This window comes from Choristoneura fumiferana, chromosome 4 (genome assembly GCF_025370935.1).
Source record: "Choristoneura fumiferana chromosome 4, NRCan_CFum_1, whole genome shotgun sequence".
Classification (NCBI taxonomy): domain Eukaryota; kingdom Metazoa; phylum Arthropoda; class Insecta; order Lepidoptera; family Tortricidae; genus Choristoneura; species Choristoneura fumiferana.
This window is the reverse complement of record NC_133475.1, coordinates 16580714-16600054: the sequence shown is the minus strand read 5'-3', so window position 1 is coordinate 16600054 and position 19341 is coordinate 16580714. Positions and strand designations below refer to the sequence as shown.

Below are 19341 nucleotides of genomic sequence, written 5' to 3'. Positions count from 1 at the left end.
TGTTCGTCGAATATTATGACGGTATTCATTAATAATACTTTCAGCTTTTGTTATTGCTTTATCGCTGGCCCCTTCAGATTTTGGTGAGATTTACATTTTTGCAGGTGGTAGGACCTTGTTACGAAGAACTCGGGGTCCAGAGTTAAGTACTTATACGGCTTCTTACTATTTTTGGTAGGATTGGTAGCAAAAATTTTTTGTACGCAATCTGTCAAATTTCATAAGACCGTCAGGTTGACCAACCTAACACTAGTTTTTTGGTCGTGCAATTAAAAAAAATCTAAAACAATGCAATAAAGGATTTTCATACTTTTTTTCCGCTCTAGAGCAAAAAAGTCCCGCTTTGTGCTGGGTATTTAGTGCGGTTATGATGAAATTAAAGCATAGTTGGAAGAAAAATCATTATTCGTATTCGCAAGTGGTATTCGTTGCATCACTGTCTATGTCGAACATTTAATACGGCATTTTATATATCCAAATAATTTAAGACGTTCCAAGTGGTGTTGATGGTCCTTTGTTCAAACTCTCCATTCTCCTATACCTACAAGTATAAAGGACAACTGGCTGAATTATGTATACAGGTGAAGTACAAAAACAAAATTTCTCTCAGAGAAGTATTTTATTATTGAACTTAAGTACACTTACAACATACATTGACATGAAATAAAATTTACATGTACAAATCACATGACACAAAATACACATGGTAGGTACATTATTATCATTACATTACATAATACTTTACAGATCTTGATTGCATCTTAATTTGGCATATTTAAAAAAACAAAATCATATAAATGGAGTCAATTAAAATTTTAATCCATTTTAAAATAATCATTTTACAACCTAAACAACTTTTAATAATTTAATTCTATAATTTTATCACAATACAAATGTCATTTTATCTTAAATTTAGGCAAAACAAAAACGCGTACGCGAATTCACAGTAAAAAAAAAATGGGGGCCATTATCTGCATAAACCTATTATTAACTTAAAACTATTAAGTCACTTTACACTATGCCTTTCGCAAAGGGCCTAAATATAGCTCAGATAAGTTGGCCTTTTTCTTAAAAGCCGCGACACGAAATGTTACGATCACGACCGTTAGTAGAGGTTAAGGGCTTTCTTTTTTTTTAATTTTAAATAAGAGCCGACGATATGTGTAATGTAATGTCTCATTAGAGTGTTTAAAGCCGCAATGGACAGATTTAGAGATCTTGCAGAGGCACGCAAGATGTTATATCTAGGTTCCATTAACGAAATCCGAACGAAGACTTTGATTTTTTTTATTTAGAAATTTACTCGATTTCATAAGCTTTGCTAGCGCGATGTAGAACGCGTCACGCTATTTGTACTTTTAGCATATTAGCGAACCATCTTTTAGTTGACTAGGTGGTGCTGGGGTCGCTATTAGAGGAACCAGAATGAGTAAATGAAATTTTAATGTGAAAGGGAAATATTTCGCAAAGACACCCGACGTTGCAAGGACACCAGGTTACGCAGCGTATGTGGTGTCGGACACAATCGTATAGAAAATTTCTAGAATGATCTCAAGTGCCGTCAGCGGTGAAGAACTAGTCTTCACGCTGCGTTGGAGGTACTTATCGTAGCTTTACGTGATTATCTACTAAAATTCCAGCGGTGGTCTTCAATTTTTAAGAACTCTGGAAACAATTAGATACAATTCCTTACACTTTACAGAAGCTGCTCATTTAGCTGTTCTCACAAAATTAACTCACGATTATAAGCCGAGAACAGTACCAAGATTACAGCTGTTTTTACATAAGGTAAGAACACGACTGCACGTTTGCCGGCCCTAATTATTCTTAAGTCTACCAACGCGCTATGCGGCTAACCTCGTCGCTTGAGAAAGAGACCCGCATATAGCCGCATAGTGCGTACGCAGCCAAAGACTTTTTTTTTATCCAGCATGTAATAACCTCAAGACATGCATGGGCGAGCAACAGCTAACGCCAGTAATGCCGCGGCCACACATAGGGACCCGGCGAGGGGCAGCGCGGCGCCGCACCGGGGCTTTAAGTGTAGCTAATTTACTTCCTAATACTTTGTTTATTGCCCCGCGTGTTCTTTTAGAGTATAACAACATTACACAACAGCATGTTTGGCAGTGTCAATTGAAGAATCGATAAGTCGCGCACCGCGCGCTTCAGACTCTGGCGCTCCGTTGATTTATGGCACCACAGGCAGCGAGTATTCCACATGATTATAGCCATTGGCATGCTTTGGGTCGATTCCAGGGTAGGCAGTTGGTAGTTTGCCCCTAGCTGAACCCCACCAGCATAAGAATTGCCTGCCCTGCTGCCTACTCAAAGCACGCCATAGATTATAGCTGTTTTTACATAGAGTAAGCACATGACAGCACGTTTGCCAAAGTCAAATTGTTAAGACAAAAAAATGTTTTTTTTAAACAGCGTGAAGTAACCTCAAGACATGCATGGGCGCTACAGCGTGGACAGCGTCGGGCCAGCGCGCGGCGGCTAGCGCCAGTAATGCCGCGGCCACACATAGGGCGCCGGCGAGCGGCAGCGCGGCGCCGCGCGCGCGCCGCCAGCCGGGCGCGGCGTGGTGCGCCGGCAGCAGCTCGCGGTCGGCGCACGCCGAGCACGCCGCGTACGGCGCCGCCGGCCCGCCGCACCGCTCTGCCGCCTGAAACGTAACAGATAGACGTAAAATCATGTCGAATGATATACGTATTATGGATACGACTACAATTGGTTTACAAAGGAGAACGTAATTATAAAATAGTAGTAGGTTGATAATTTTATTGTTGTAGTAAATAACCGTATTTTTTTCTGTTACATATTTTCAGTGCATTCCTTTTATAGTTCACTATCCACTTATGTAGGGAAAATGACCTTTACATCTACAGATGTAAGAGGTGCGTATTCGGAAAGTGGTACTGCACCATTATTAGGAACAATAACACTATCATTCAAATTTCTATACATTTTTTTTCAAAAATGTCTTATCCATCTTATGCTTTCGTCACCATATTGCATGCATCATCCGCCCTTTACTCACTCACGGGCACGGGTTAGTAATGTAAAAAAAATAACGTACTAATCTGGACCGGATAGCCAAGTGGTAAGAGAACCTGACTACAAAGCTCGAGGTCCCGGGTTCGATCCCCGGCCGGGGCAGATATTAGCTTATACCCGAATATCTGCTAGTTAATCGCCCGTGCGTGAGATCGATACTGCACCATTCCAAAGCTATCGACACGATCCAGATAAACCATGTGCTAGATACGGCCGGCACATTATGTTATATATGTGAGTAGCTTAAGGGGCTGTTTTACCATCCATTGATTAGCGTTAACCGACTGCTAAATGTGATGCCGTCTCCGTCTATTCGAACAAAACAAATAGAGACGGCATCACACCTAACCGCCAGTTAACACTAATCAATGGATGGTGAAACAGCTCCTAAAACTTTCAAATTGTAGGGTAGATTCCTAACACGCCTGTCGCTCATTATATGTAATCTGGTACGGACGTGTTTCCTTCAGCCCCTCTAGTGACACCTCTGCCGGTCTTCAAGGACATATCTTTCACATTGATACCTGACAAGCAGCAGCCAGTAAAGCCAGGGCGCCCTCCGCGTTCTGCCAGTGCCGTAAATGGCAGAACGCGTACGCTAAAGCTTCGCTGTCGCCGCGGCGTAGCACGTGTTCGGGCGGCAGCGTTAACGCTCGCAGTTCTAGCAGGTACGCTGGCACGTGCGGGTTAAACTCCATAGCGCGACGGATGGCCTGGAAAACGAGAGCGCATCTTTGAAATAACTGGCACTACGTTGCTTTAATTACCCACTTTAAAAACATTTACACCCATATAGTAAATCATCAATTATGCGTTCAAAAACCATAGGTAATAATAATAATAAATTCATTTATGATCAGCATTACGACATTGGATTATATTATGAACACGGCTGTATCGTGTTGGCAATTCATGATTAACGCCATCTAACGGACAACAGAAGAACTATCCGACAACCAATCAGCGATGAGAGAGGCGTCCGCCAATCAGGATACTTGAATGTCTGCCCCGACTAGTGGAGGGGAGGGACAAGCTGTGGGGCGCTGGCTCGTTCTTGCTGTTTGAGCTTCGGTCTGGCGCGGTCGTGGAAGTTCTTCCGTATCTTGTTAAAAATTAAAATAATTTAAATAATTTATTTAATATAACAATTTCGTTCTTATAGTCCAGTTTCTCACTCCACTCGCACCTATTCCTAAAATATTTTACATCAGAAGTGACAAAAGCCACGCGTTCCATAATGACCGGTCGAAACTCGCGATCTAAGCGTAAAAGAAGCCGTTCGAGGTCACGGTGTTTAAGTAGATCGAAGTCCCCGCTTCCGAAACCGCGCAGAAAATCTAAAGAAGCACGACGCGCCAGACAAAGAAGTTCTTCAAAATCTGAGGGTAGATCGAGACCTAAACGGAAGCGTGTCCGCACGCGTCCCTCGACGAGCTCCAGCAGTTCCAGCTCTGGCGCCAGCTCATCCTCGACATCGACCAGCTCCAGCTCCAGCTCCTCGGCACCAACACCTCGAAAAAGGTCGAAGGTAAAGCGCAGAACCAAAGGAGAAACCGTGAGTACAAGTGCTACTACTACCTTGCATAACATGATACCTGAGTTTGACCCGTTAACTGATAACGTGGACACGTGGATTAATGTAATTGAGTCTTATGCGTCTACTTTCAAGTGGTCCGACAGTACGATCCGTTATCAGGCGTTAAATAAGCTCAAAGGTTCAGCAAAAATGTGGTACGAGTCCATGTTGCGTAATGATGTCTCTTGGACCAAGTGGTCATGGAAAAAATGGAAACAGTCCATTAAAGCCACCTTTCAAGTAAAAAGAAATATGTTTGAGTTGCTTAAAGAAATTGTAGATAAAAAACCGACCGAAAATCAGTCCCTTTATGAGTTTTTCTTCCAACAAAAATCAAAAATAGATAATTTACGTCTTGATTTTGCACAAACCGATATAATGTCGATCATATTAGGTAACATCGCAGATAGCAACATTACTGCCTCTGTAGAAGCGAGCAATTTTCAAACTTGCGATAGTTTAGCTGGGTTTTTACATAGCCGCGTTTACAAATCAAAATCATCAAAGTCGATCACAAATATACCTGCTTCAAGTAATAATAATAATCCTAATAAAGAGACAAAACCGATAAATCAACATCAAACTAATTTTAATCAACAAACGACGTCTTCACTCTCGTCACAAACCGCGCTACCCGCTACGTCGAATACACAAAATACGGGACAAACACAAAACCGGAAACCACTGACATGTTTTAACTGTGGAGGTAATCATAAACGTTATCAATGTAATATTAAATGTGAGCATTGCGGCAGGAGAGGGCATAGTGCGGACAAATGTCTTTTTAATAAAAACAAAGCCGAACCGCCACAGACTCAAGAAATAAAACGCGTTAGTTCCGGAGATTTAGGACCGGTTAGTTCAAATAATTCTGTAAATAAGTTCATAAAGAAAGTTAAAATCAACGAGTATGAAAACGAAGCGTTTGTGGATCCTGGTAGCAGTTGTTCTCTAATATCGTTATCCTTGATAAGTAAATATAACCTAGAAACATGCCCATTATCACCTAAAGTAACTCTGCAAGGTTTTTCGCGTGATAGTTTTAAAACTGTTTCGGAGTCCGTAAAAATAAGCCTACAAATTGATTCTGTATCGATCCACGACGCTGAATTTTATGTACTGGAGGAGTTGTCTGGTTGCGAAATATTAATTGGACGTAATGTGACTGAGCGGCCTGATATCATGTACTGTCGCATAGGACAAACTCTAAACTTTGACTATGTATCGGAATTTGTTCAAACATGTAATGTTATATCGCAGCCTGATTTTGTGATTGATACGGATAGCCATCGCGAAGAATTGTTGATCTTGTTTGAAAAATATAAGAAGTGTTTTGCTTCGTCCGTAAAAGATCTTGGCAAGGTCAACAATCATGAAATGGAGATTAACGTGAGTGATCCCAAACCCGTTCAGTGCAGACCATATAGAGCATCCCATACAGATAGAAAGGTTATTCGTGAAATGGTTAACGAACTGCTGGAAAATGGGATCATTCGTGAGAGTAATTCTCCCTACGCTAGCCCCGCGATCCTTGTCAAGAAGAAAAATGGCGAAAATAGGTTATGCATTGATTATCGGGCTTTAAACAAGGTTACAATTAAAGACAAATACCCGATGCCACGCATCGAAGACCTAATAGATAGATTACAAGGTTGCAAATTTTTCACGAGCTTGGATCTGAAAAGCGGCTATTACCAGATCAAAATGAAAGATGATTCCATTCCAAAGACTGCGTTCATTACTGAAGATGGTCACTATGAGTTTCTGAGGCTACCGTTTGGCCTAGCTAATGCGCCCTCGGCCTTTCAACAAATGATGAACACAGTTTTTGGAAATTTGAGGTTCGGTAAAATTATTGTGTATTTAGACGACGTATTAATAGTAAGCGAGACGGCTGAAGAAAACATTGAGTTGCTAGAGACGGTGTTAACACTTTTTCGCGATAACGGACTTACTTTGAATCTCAAGAAGTGCCACTTCCTAAAAACAGAGATTGAGTTCCTAGGTTATAGGGTGGGCTCAAATCGTATAATGCCTAGTGATTTGAAGGTAAAAGCAGTCAAAGATTTTCCTACACCAAAAAGTGTTCACCAGCTCCGGCAATTTAATGGATTAATTAGCTACTTCCGCAAATTTATCAAGAACTGTGCGATGTTATCTAGCCCTCTAACAAAATTAACAAAGAAAGACTGTCCGTGGTCTTGGGACGATAGCCACGAACAAGCTTTCCAAACTCTAAAAGATTCTTTGACCTCCAAAAGCGTACTTACCATTTTTGACCCCAATAAAGACTGTGTCTTGTACACTGACGCGAGTAGGGAAGGCATAGCTGGGATATTGATGCAGGTGACTGAAGAAGGCGAAAAACCCATACATTATTACAGTCGTCAGACGAGCGATGACGAGAAGAAGTACCACTCGTTCGAGCTCGAGTTATTGGCGATTGTGGCGTCTTTGGAGAAATTTCGGCTGTATTTACTGGGAACTAAATTTAAAATTGTAACCGACTGTAATTCTGTAAGGTTCGCCTTGACTAAAAAGGAGATTGTTCCCCGTATTGCACGTTGGGTGTTGTCTACACAAGAATTCAATTTCGATATAGTTCATCGTGAAGGCGCTCGTATGCAACATGTAGACGCGCTGAGTCGCAACCCTACGCAATCAGGGGAAAAATCTGAGGTAGAGCTAGTTATGTCTATAACCGAAGCCGACTGGTTGTTAGCGGTACAACTGCAAGACGCTGACATAGTACATTTGAGGCAGATTTTGGAAACCGGAGATCCAGAAGGGCACGAAGCCATTTTTGCTAGTTATGAGCTGTTAGGTAACAAAGTATACAGACGTACTGCTCACGGTCGTCGCTGGGTTGTTCCCAAGGAATGCATTTGGCAAATTATTAAAAGTAATCACGACGACCTTGGGCACTTCGCTGTAGATAAGACGTTCGAACGTGTTTCGCACTTATATTGGTTTCCCAAAATGCGTCGTACCATAAAAAAATATATTAAAAACTGCATCAATTGTATATATTACAAAACCAAAAGCGGTCCAAAAGAAGGCGAATTATATCCAATTCCGAAATACGCCCAGCCGTTTCATACCCTACATTTCGATCACTTAGGGCCGTTTGTGGAGACAGTCACAGGAAATAAATATTTGTTAGTAGGTGTAGATTCATTCACTAAGTTTGTCATAATATCCGCCGTAAAAAGTACAGAAACTTGTTACGTTATTGAGGAACTAGAAAGGATCACAAAAGTTTTTGGCAACCCTCGTAGAATTATAACTGATGCCGGATCAGCTTTTACCTCGATAGCCTTTAAACAATATTGTAAAGATAAAAACATTCGGTTACATACAATCGCATCCGGAATGCCGCGTTCAAACGGTCAAGCTGAACGCTTCAATAAAACAATTTTGGATGCAATGAGAACAATGGGCGCGGATGTCACGGATGACAGATGGGACGAATGTGTCAGAATTTTACAACAGGGTCTAAATACAACATATCATAAGACAATAAAAGCAGTACCTAGTGAAGTTTTACTCGGTTATAGGGTTCGTACTGATTGCGATAATTTAGCGCCTGAGGTTGATGACGGACATGTCACGGACGTGACTGAATTACGCAAACTCGTTGATATGAATATAAGGGTCAGCTCGGAATCACAAAAAGTACGGTTTGATGGTACTCGAATAAAACCTACTCAGTATCAAGAAAATGATTTGGTACTAGTCAAAATCTTGAGCCAAACTAACGATGGACGAAGTAGAAAGCTGTTACCAGTATATAAGGGACCGTTTCAAGTAAAAAAGGTTCTGGGTCGAGATCGTTATCTGATAGCAGATTTGAGAGGTAGCGAGCGAAGTAGCAAGCGCTATACAGGGACAACATCAGCAGAAAACATGAAACACTGGATAAAAATTAGCAATTGGAATGGAGGTAATATTTCTTATCTTTTTCCGTGTTGGCAATGTTTGTTTATTTAATCTAAAAGGTTACATTTTTGTTTCAAGTTCTTTATTTTGTTTTACCTACCTATTTAACTACTACATACTCATCTTACATACACGTCCTTCTTATTAAAATCAGTTAATAATTCAGTTGTTTGATTATCCGTTACGGACCAGGGCCGGAGCTGATGTGGTAATGTGACAATCTAATAAACCAATGTGAACTTGGAGAGACTTGGTACAGGATTTACATAATAGGTATTTGTAAATTGCCTAAACCAATCCAGTGTTCTAAAGTTGGTATGCTCTTGTCTTAAAACTATATCACAGAATCTCCGAACCTGCTAAATATCGGGTAATCAAGTATTTTGGCTTATAATATTAGAAATGTCATGGTAAAAGGTAACAAAAGATGCCACCTAAGGCTAAAGGGGCTAAACAGAGTTGCTGACCCATGTCATTTTTATTATCAAGGATAGACCGAACAGTTGGAAAAATTAGTTTAGAGATTAATGGTAATATTTTGTGTGTTCCAGATTAAAATATTGTGTTGAAAGCAGCGCCTGGGGGCATGCGCATTGCAGAATGGCCGTGTTGGCAATTCATGATTAACGCCATCTAACGGACAACAGAAGAACTATCCGACAACCAATCAGCGATGAGAGAGGCGTCCGCCAATCAGGATACTTGAATGTCTGCCCCGACTAGTGGAGGGGAGGGACAAGCTGTGGGGCGCTGGCTCGTTCTTGCTGTTTGAGCTTCGGTCTGGCGCGGTCGTGGAAGTTCTTCCGTATCTTGTTAAAAATTAAAATAATTTAAATAATTTATTTAATATAACAATTTCGTTCTTATAGTCCAGTTTCTCACTCCACTCGCACCTATTCCTAAAATATTTTACAATCGTAATGAGATTTCATACATCATTACAGCACGGGGGGGGGCACCACGTGCGGCAGCAGGTCGTCGCGGGCGCAGCTCGTGGGGCAGACATACCTACCTAGTTAGAGTTAATGCAGGTTATTCTCAATGGTTCGCGGAACACATGATAGAGGATTTAATATATGGATATAGATAAAATATTGTATGCAACTGTACGTAATTAGGCCTTAAAACACTCATGTGACCCTATTATGAAACTCGGCTACGAACGCCTCGTTTCATAAACCCACACTGGTGTTTTAAGCACCCCTATTACGATATAGTTGCATAAAATACTATAACAGTAGATTGTATATCAACGTAATATTCAAGTTGAAGTGGCAATGGGCGGGCCACATCGCTCAAAGAACAGATAACCGTTGAGGGAGAAAAAATGTCGAGTGGCGACCGCGAACCGGAAGACGAAGCGTTGGCAAGCCTTCCACTAGGTGGACTGACAACATCGTGAGAATTGCGGACAACCGGTAGATGCAAGTTGCGAGTTGTCGTTGCGCGTTCTAAAGGGGAGGCCTTTGTTCAGCAGTGGACATCTTCTGGCTGATAATGATGATGTAAAACAACGTAAAACGTGCCATTTTACCCAAAACATTTATATCCCGAACGATACCACGGAGGGAGATTAGACAACAGTCAATGAGTAATGTTTGTTCTCACCTCAAGAGCAGCCGCCTCGGCACCGGGCCGCGGCGCCTGCGCGGCGGCCCGCGCCCGCAACAATGCCGTCGTGTACACAATGGTTGCCGACTTAGGCAACGCTGGGTCGTCGTAGCGCGCTAACACCGCCTGGAATATGGACAGCCAACGTTGAGATACTAGGAGTCTCATGGTATTTTCAATAAAAAAATCTATTGTCTCCCATTATTCATATCAAAATTAAATTACCAGTATTACCACCTGCTTTATTGAAAAGTCAAATCAAAATCTAATTCAGCGTAGCTGATGTGCTTTGTGCCTTGATGCAACTTTAACCTAATCTAACTTATGTTTCAGACTCAAACTGGTTAGACTCTGTTGCTTTTTAGACCACTTGCTACTTGAGACCAGTCGCTTCTTAGACCACTTGCTTTTTAGACCACTTGCTACTTAGACTTGTTGCTTTTTTTTAGACCACTGCTACTAAGACTACTTGTTACTTAAACCACTTGCTTTTTAGACCACTTGCTACTTAGAGTAGTTGCTTCTTAGACAATTTGCTACTTAGACTAGTTGCTTTTTAGTCGAAATTATATTAACCCGATAGTGAAACGTATCTACAGGGGCGGTGAACTTCTTTGGTCACAGTTCTTCTGGCCAATTTCCTTACTCACTAGCAAATATTCAATAGGTCTAGCTATAAAACACACCTGCACATCAGCGTACGCGCGCTGTTCCAACAACACCTCCAGCAGATTTTCATGCGCGTGCAACGCTGCCAGCGCCGGCGGTGCATCACGCGCCAGTTCCCGGAACAACCTGGCCGCGTCTCGCAGACGGCCCAGACGACGCGCGCACATGGCGGCGCGGCGTTTGACGTGAGCTAACACGGCGGCATCGCGCCGCGCCCGCGCCGCCTCCGCCGCGCCGCCCACGCCCGCGCCTGACACGCGCCACGCCGCTTCCGCACAGCGCCATGCTCGCTGCCAAAATTTGCCATTTTAGCTAGGTACTTCTTTAATCATGATCAGCCGAAAGACGTCCACTGCTGAACAAAGGCCTGCCACGCTTCGACTTCCGTTTCGTGGTCGCCACTCGAGAACTTTTCTCTCCCACAGTTATCTGTTCTTCCAGTGATGTGGCCCGCCCATTGCCACTTCAACTTGCATATTTTTCCAGCTTTGTGGGTGACTTTAGTTCTTCGACGAATTTCTGTCTTCTGGATTGTATGCGCAAAAATCTTGCCCTAATTGTTTATTTATTTATTTAGTTAAAGAAAAGTGTGAAAAGAAGTAGCAAAAATGGCAACAATCTCCACCACCGCGTCACCCAGCACCTGTTCAGCTACTTGTTTTATCATCAGCCGGAAGACGTCCACTGCTGGGCAAAGGGCTCCCTCTTAGAACGCCGCAACCAACAATCGCCACTGACACCGGTTGCCCACAACTCTCACGATGTCGACAGTCCATCTAGTGGGAGACCTGCCAACGCTTCTTCTTCCGGCTCGTGGTCGCGACTCGAGGACTTTTCTCCCCGAAAACAATTTTGATGGCGCCTTTTGATAGGTGCGGAGTCAATGTCGTTCTAGATTGATCTAGGTGAAAACGATTGTGATTCTAAATGTGTAAGATAATAAGCTTGAAATCCACTGCCAGCAGTGGTGGAGCGGTGCAGCGCGGAAGCAAGACCGGTTGTAATATTCGAACAAACATGAAAGAGTCCGCAAACAATACCGCGCCGGAAATAAGCGTGGCACGGTGGGGTCAGTGGGTTTCAAGCTTTAGTACCTTAAGCACTCGTTCAGCCTCTTGAACTGTGGGCGCATCCTCCTCAGCCAACAGTAGCAAAGCAGCGGCACAATCCGGGCGCAGCGCCAAGGCCGCGCGAGCAGCAGCGACCCTCGCCGCCGGCTCGCGCTCCCGCCAAGCTCTCGCTAAGGCCAGCTCCGCCGGGGCGTCCGCGCCCGGTCCGGACACTCCGAACCACGCTTGGTGCTCTTGTGCTGATAGGTTCATGTCGTAATATGTTAGCGGTGCGCGACGCGCCGCTGCCCAGAGACGGGCGTATTCCGCGCCGCGGAGTAGGGACATCGGATTACGCCAAACCTGTGATAAATGTAACTGCTGCGTTACAAAAAGCCAGTAAAATCTTCTTTTTTTTTAGGCTTAAGTCACTGATGTATTAAACTGTAGATACACATTGCCAAACAAAATCCCCCATCAAAAAATGTCCGAACTATTTATTTGTTTGTGTAACAAATAAAATCATCACCCACACAAATTAATTAAAAGAATACGTGACGAAATTTGAACCTAGTCTTTACTAAGTTACAGTTGAATTTCGCTAGCGGCCATATTCCACAATTAATAAAAATATTTACGTGTGCGTAGAAACACTGATCCCACCACACAAACAAATAGAAAGAATACGTGACGAAATTTGAACCTAGTCTTTACTCTATTACAGTTGAATTTCGCTAGCGGCAAAACTCCACAACGCTTGACACTTGACAGCTAACTCCACAATTTCACATACGCATGCTCGAATATGAATGTAAGCCTTATCAGAAAAGGCAGAGGGATTAATTTCACTTGCTACATTGAAGGCGACGTTGCAAGATTGCTTGGATGAGTTTGACGTTTCTTAAAACGGACGAATTCAAATTGTAGAACAAAGAATGCATTCAGACTTTCGGAGAGGACTTTTGTAATAAAAAGTTGTTGTCAATTAAATTAAAAAAAAATTAAAAGGTAACTTTTAAGCTAATTTTCTTTAGTCCAAATGTTTACCGTTTTCGAGATAATCTATATACAGCTGGATTAAGACTATTTGATGCCTTAAGCAATGCACGCCTATGCCCCCCCCCCCCTTATCGATATTTTAAATAAGTATTTATTACGACGAAATATTATATTTATGAAATACGATAGAGATTATGGGGAGGCACGAGCGAGCGGATTTTCAAACACCCTTACCTTTTATGTGCTAACAAAAAAAATTTTGTTGCTGTTTATGGTGCCCCCAAGACGTGATGCCCTAAGCAATCGCTTAATTTGCTTATGGGCTAATCCGGCACTGTCTATATATATAAAATTAAAATAATAAACTGACTAACTGACTGTTGATATATCAACGCACAGCCCAAAACGCTGCACCTAGAGACCTACTTTATGCCCCTGGTTACCAAAGTACTCGTCAAGACGACAAACGAGTCCAAACTCGATGTGGTCGTGTCGTTTATCACAGAGTTCCTATGGTCACCCGCTAGCTTTATCATCAGATCAACTCCATGTTATAATAATATTGCATTGTCATCGGATTTAAGTATACATGCGTGTAAAATTTCAGCTCAATCGGTTGAAGATATTCACTTCAAATTTGAGTTGAAAGATTCCACCCGAGCAAACATAGTTACATTACACTGCAAATCAATATAATGCTTGTAATAAATTTTTGTTAAAAAATTAATTTTTAATACAAGCTTTTTTGCCGAATGCACTTTTTGTTGACTGTACTTGAATTGTCGTCTAAACTACATATCTGTACCAAATTTCAAGTCGGTACTATTAACTATTGAGGAGTTCCCTCCTGCAGAGACGATTCTGACAGAACCACCAAGTTGTCACTACCAGATTATTGTATTGTCACCAAATTTACATAAGTATGCCAAATTTAAAGTCGATCGGACCACTGGAAGTGGGTCAAATTTAGCTTCCAAGATTTGACCCAAACAAACAATAAATAAATAAATAAGTAAACAGGGCAAGCTACAGAAAAGCTTCTAAAAATATCGCCGAAATGTAAGCACTTGTGCAAGTATTTCGAATAAAAAACAATTTGAATTCTCATCCTCCTTGGTTCTGGCTGTTTGCTCCTAAAACCATTGCCAGCGCACGCCGCGCGCAGCTCAAAAAAAAATTGCAGGCTGTCTGTCAGCACAGTTCATTCGCGGGAAATTCGGCGGACTTCGTATGTTGTGTAATTAAATAATAAGAAGCTCGACTAGTGTGAATAAATTGTAAACTGTATTATAAACCTTGTAAACAGTTTAAAATACTTAGTATGATTTTTTTAGTGTAAAAAAGAATAGGTAAACATAGTGATTAATACGGTGTAAATTTGGCGAGCGCTTTATCAAAGTTGGCTTCATTGAGGTTTGTGGTTCATAAATTTATGAATTTTGCACAAAAACGAATAAACCACACAGTCAGACAGTCAGTACATTATATTATCGAAGCTTTATAAAACATAATTAAAATCGCAAACTTCAAGGTAAATATTCAAACGACATAGCTACCCGTTGCTAGGCGACTCGGTAAATAAAATAGAGTGACGGCAACTCCACTACACTTTTGTTCCATGTTCTGTTATTTATCTGTTTCGTTTTACTGATATGCTTTCCTGTGCGTGTGACAAAGACAAGGCATTTGTCAATGTTGTGGAATTCTGGCAACGTTTATCTTTTAATTAGCAATTTAGAAATGGCTTTAAAATTAATTTAAATCAATATTTCTCTCTGATTATTAGAATTTAATAGAAAAAACAACAAATACTCGCTGAAAGTATGATATTCCATCAGATTTGTTCCGTTTTCGCGAGTGATTTTTGCACTTTTTAAAGACGCACGTGGGCATCGTTACGCTTGCACTGACAACAACGTACTGAGAAAAAAGAAGGCCACATTTACCAAAGTGGCGCTCATTTGGCTCTGACATATTCGGACGCGCGACTGTGGATCTACAGTTTAATACATCAGTGGCTTAAGTGCACCTGTGTGTGACTATCAGGGGCGTAACTAATGCCGTATTTGCGGTATCAATTATACGGGACCCCGGGCCACGGGCCCCCCGACGTGCGTAAGCAAAAATTAATAAAAACCTTCCCAAATTTTATTTTATTTATTTAATAAGGAGAACCAACAGCTAAAACACAATATATGTAAAAGAAATAGCAACACAGAGCCAATTACAGGATCCCACAGATAGCCATAGTATACATGTTTAAGCTTAACTTAAATGAGGTGACGCGCACCATATCAGACGTCACACCATGCCAAACAAAACACCACAGAACTTCAAATGGAATTACTATACTCCTCAACACATAGTACTTAGTTATTTCAGAAATGACAAAAGTCAAAAATAGCAAACAGATAGATAATTATGATGAATAAATATGTCTCTTCATTTTATGCAAACATTTTTTTTTCTTTTGTGAGAAATCTTTACCCTTCATAGGGGCCCAAACCAATTTTTATACAGGGCCCGCCAAGGCACGCTACGCCACTGGTGACTATGCCAGCCTCATTGGAAGACTTGATGGCCACATCCATCAAACACTAGTGTCACACTGTCATTAGTGTTACATTACGGGCCTGCAGTGTAAATAAGTTACAAGTAATAGATCAAGCGCCACAATCTCTTTATTGCTATTGGCATAATTTTACTGGCGCTGTGTAAACCAGCACTAACATAGTAAACTTAGGTGATCTTGCACAAACCAGAGACACAATTTAACCCTAAACCATGCAATAATCCATTCTTTGCAGCCATGATTAATTTTTTTTTGGAATTTACCATTGAAATTCAAGTATGTTGTCTTTCTACCCTACAAAGAAGTGCACAACGAGTTTCCTGCCACATTTGTACTTGTCTAATGGCATCTATTTTGATAAATAGCAAACTATATTTTGAGAGGTGACCTTTCTGGGTATATTCACTGAGGTTTGGAACCAACGCTCTTTGGGGTATTCAGTCATTTAACAAAAAGTATACTGAAAATCTACATAATATTGTTAGTGTGCCCTTCGCCTGACAAAATGGAAGAGGCATACAGAATAAAACAATCACAGTTGAAATCTACATCATATTATAAAGTGAGCAGGACAAAATATAGATTTCAATGAATGTGATTCGTCAGGATCATCATTTCTCAACTATGCTTCAATGGTAGTCAAGTCATAAAAGCTACATCTTTATTTACTGCAAATTGTGATTGTAGTCATGGTTTGAATTGAGCGCAGCAGACTGCCAAAAATATCAGTCTAATAGGATTATCAGATATTTGTGGGCAGCTTACCTTACACTCCCCAGGTGCCGGCCCCGGCGGCGCGCCCCCTCCTCCTGATCCATTACCCGCCCCGAATTGGGCTCATCACCGCCAGCAAACCACGGCCCAAGGTGTGCGAGGGACACTTGTTCAATAAAAGACGCGCCATACTTCCGGTAATACCACCACTCGAAGATCAATATAAGACCCGAGATCAGAGACGAAGTGCCCGTCAACGCCACGTAGAACTTGGGCGTGAGAGCCGACAGGAATGTTGAAGAGTCCCACATCCCGCCGCCCGGCCTCCAATACAGCCACGACACAAGGTATTGTAGGCGGCTAAACATGCATACAACGATTCAAACGACCGTCGTGACTAATTAGAATGGACACGCTATTGCATTTTTATACAATATGTTGATATTTTTAAACTTAAATAAACTTAATCCGTCCCGTCGATTCGATTCAATAACACTTTCATAAACAGTATTTTCTTAGCATATTTCCTGGCACTGTCCAATCAAATTATAAAATAAATAAATTACAAGTCCAGGATTGGCTATTTGCAGTCCTCCGTCTTGTTTGTTAGTAAATATCAAAAAATACTATTGTCTGCTGTCAGCTGTCAAGTTGCCAGAATGCCATTTTGATTGAGTTTTTTTTTAATCGATTTTTACTTGAGACGGGTTTCAATCACAAGTTTTAACGCCTCTTGTTTTGGTTATTATGGTACGGTCCGAATGTGGTATATCCATAGAGATATAGTATTAAATAATTGCATTATATTAAAGGGAATTAAATTTTATTAATATAATACTAAAAATAATTGTCAAATTTAATATTAATTTTTCCAAATCGGCTTCCCCAAGCTCTTTTCTTTGGCTTTCCTAATCCTAACTGAAAGAGACTGAAAGTGTCAAGGTGACATAAGTTTTTCCATAAAAAAAAACTGACGACTGATCTGTCTGGGTGTAGTTAATGTACGACTTGTTAATGGACACCTAATAATGCACGGCCTGATAATCCGGGCTTATGTGCATGAATTATCATGCCGTGCATTATCATCCCGTAGCGAACTAGCAGGGAACCAAAAATGTACGCGCAATAATGTACGACGTGATAATCCGAAGCATTATGTCTTCCGATTATCATGCCCTACGATTTCCGTGATTGAAAAAAAAAAACCTAACGAAGGGCAAGAGCGGCGAGCGAGGCTGCCGATCTGCTCCGACTCGATATCGCTCGCTGCGCTCGCTCGATCCGCGGTGAAGAATATCTATTCATTGAATCGATTGGATTCAGATTATCACGTCGTACATTATCACTACGTACATTACAGCGCGCGCAATATTTTGTATGCCTTGATAATGCGCGACCATGATAATGTACGACATTTGGAGACCTTATACATCTCCATTTCTTTATTTTAATAATTATTTTAAGTTTTTGACATTGGAGGCTTTTTACACCTCTGAAGATTGTATAATTTGGTTAATTAAATTAGTTTACTTTGACATTCAGAGACTATATACATCTCTGAATTATTTAGATTAGGAATTTTATTTATTGTTAACTCAGGGACTTTCTACATCCCCTTGCTATATAGTAATTTTATTATTAACTCAGGGACTTTATACATCCCCTTGCTATATTTAAGGCTGTATATTGTTAAGCTTATGGATTTTAAACGTGTATATTATTAGTTTAATTTCTAGTCACAGGCCCGCGACGTCGAAGCTCCCAAGACGATCCCATAGAGCTTATGGGAACGGAAGCAATACCATGCACTCGGTACCGCTCTGCTTTCAGAGCATGACATGAGTTCGTGTGAGCTAACTTTGGGGGCGGCAGACGTGAGCTTGCCTTCGGAATCCAAAAGTTTAATGGTTACTTGACCTGAAATGTAAATTTCAGAATTAAATTATTATTATTATAATTATTATTATTTTTAATTTATGACGGTGGAAGCAGTCTACACTTCCACTGAACGTAGATTATAGTTAGAGTTTAGTTTTGTAACTAAGGGACCCCATACATCCCTGTATTATTATTATTATTATTTTGTATTTTCTTTTATTTCATTGTATACTGTAGTTTTTAAGTATTTTATTTGTAATTATTTTATGTTTGAAAAAATGACTTTCTGCCAAGTTTCTGCGGCGCATTCTTCTTGGCAATGATGGTTTTCCGAAAGCGCTGGTTTTAAAAATGACGTGTAAAGTGCCCATTGCGGCCTATTTACTGAATAAATGATTTTGATTTTTTTGATTTTTTTTTTACGGCATGATAATCGGAAGCAATAATGCTTCGGATTATCACGTCGTACATTATTGCGCGTACATTCCGAGTTGTACGTTATTGTTTCCCATCTGTCTGACGTTTGTTTGACGTTTACGTAATACCACCTAACTTTGCGTTTGCGTTTTTGAGCCTTTGAGGATTCCTTCGAGTTTTCACCTGTAAAAAGAAAAAAAGCTTCTAAAATGCTGGCGCGGCTTGGCAAAAAAGCACTTGAGACGGCGGCGGCGTTCGCTACGTCTGGAGTCGGCTTCGGTGGCACGGCCTTCCTCGGACTTCTCTACATGACCGATTGGCGCGTGTTCGTCACTTACATCCCATTCTACAGCGGCAAGTTCGCAGGCGAAAGACGGAAGAAAGATGAACTACTGTCTATACAAACTCGACCTTAATTTATTATGTACATTACCTAGTGTATCATCGTTATTATTATAAGCATTAGCCGTCGCTAATACGTTGTTTCATTTGCAGCCCTTATGTAAGTACCTGCATATATTCTGAGTACTATGAAAGCTGCGCCACAAGCCAATTTAACAGGGAATTTGTATAAATTCACTTACTGGCATCTTATAGATTGATGATTGTATTATATCACATACAATTAGATGTTAGTTATAACAAAAAGGATCCAACCCTCATCAATTAATTTTGGATCTAATTTCAGGAGGAATAAAAGCGAATTTAAAGAATAACATGACAGTGCTTTGGGTCCTCACTCAATAATTATTTTTTTAATTTTGGGATCTATTTTCAGTAGGAACAAAAGCGAATTTAAAGAATAGCATGACAGTGCTTTTGATCCTTTTTGCTAAACTACGTCCAATTTTAAATTT

The 19341-nt window shown here is 40.9% G+C and overlaps 1 pseudogene; it reads right to left on the bottom strand.

Moving 5' to 3' along the window:
* Window positions 1-1937: 1937 nt before the first annotated feature.
* LOC141427555 (protein ST7 homolog) lies at window positions 1938-16808 on the bottom strand (annotated as a pseudogene).
* Between the last annotated feature and the right edge of the window lie 2533 nt (window positions 16809-19341).